The sequence below is a fragment of the Arachis ipaensis genome, chromosome B07 (assembly GCF_000816755.2).
Source record: "Arachis ipaensis cultivar K30076 chromosome B07, Araip1.1, whole genome shotgun sequence".
Taxonomy (NCBI): domain Eukaryota; kingdom Viridiplantae; phylum Streptophyta; class Magnoliopsida; order Fabales; family Fabaceae; genus Arachis; species Arachis ipaensis.
In genome coordinates this window covers 29581581-29582809 of record NC_029791.2, presented here as the reverse complement: position 1 = coordinate 29582809, position 1229 = coordinate 29581581, and positions in this window count along the sequence as shown.

Genomic DNA, 1229 nt, shown 5'->3' with positions numbered 1-1229 from the left:
TAGGTATAATCATGTAGGGATTTAATTAAAACAAGTTAAAATTGGATGCTAGTTACAATTGTATATAAAGTTGCATTATTGTTGATCGATGTTGTTACAATGCTTGTAAGGCCTATAACAATTCATCGGTGTTGTTATTGGTGATGATGGAGGACTAATATTTCATGGTTGAGGGTGCTCGAGAATCGGGGCACAAATAGTTTATTCGAAGGATGGATTATTAGCCAATACTGATTGAGGTTGTTGTGGTTGATGTTGACGGAGGAGATTGGTTAAAGCTGCTACTTGGTTAAGTATGGTGTGGTGGCCATGGTAGCAAGCGATAGTGATGATTAGATATTTCAGAGCGTCAAGTCTGTTGACAAATGTTTCGATGCTTCCTTTGATTAGGTTTTTTAAATTTCTTCACTTTTTTGTTTCGATGCTTCCTTTGATTTATTTTGTTTGCTTGAATTGACAAATGTTTGAATTTTCAGTTGAAAAAATCTTTTTTAATAATTTTTTTTATATTTTTAGCGTGTTTAGCAAATTTCTAGTAGTAAAAATAAAATCACTAAAAAAACAAAAAAATATTTTTTTTGAGAAGCTGTAATTTATATTTTTTTTTAAAAGATCTTTTTTCTTTAAAAAAAATATATTTTTCATATAATAAATAAACAAAAAAGTATTTTTATATCGTTATACTTAAATATAATTGATAGATAAAAAAAAAATTTCCATTAATTTTCATAAAATCTTTTAAAAAAAAGATAACTCAAAAAAAGATATTTTCTTAGAAACTCACCCAAATAAATTCATAGTCTTTAACCTGTGAATAGATTCTCTCAATTTGTTAAAAAAAATTGAGAGTGTAAAGAGTAATCTTTAACTTTTTATTATTTTTTCTTTTATATTTATTTTTGATCTCGCTTATAAAATTAATAGTAAAAAATTATACTTTACTCTCTTAATTAGTAAAAAAAATTTGAGAAATCCATTTTCCTTTAAATTTATCTGGGAAATGATATCTTAACACGTGCTTATGCTTTCTCTGCATAACGCGGACATTTAACTAGTTTTCTCTAAGGGATAGAACAATTAGTGAAAATTGATCCTCTCAATTTTTTTTAACAATTGAAAGAATAAAGTGTGATTTCTATTATTAATTTTATAAATAGGATCAAAAATAAATATAAAAAAATAAAAAATTAAAAATTATACTTTATATATTCTCTCAATTTTTTTTTAAC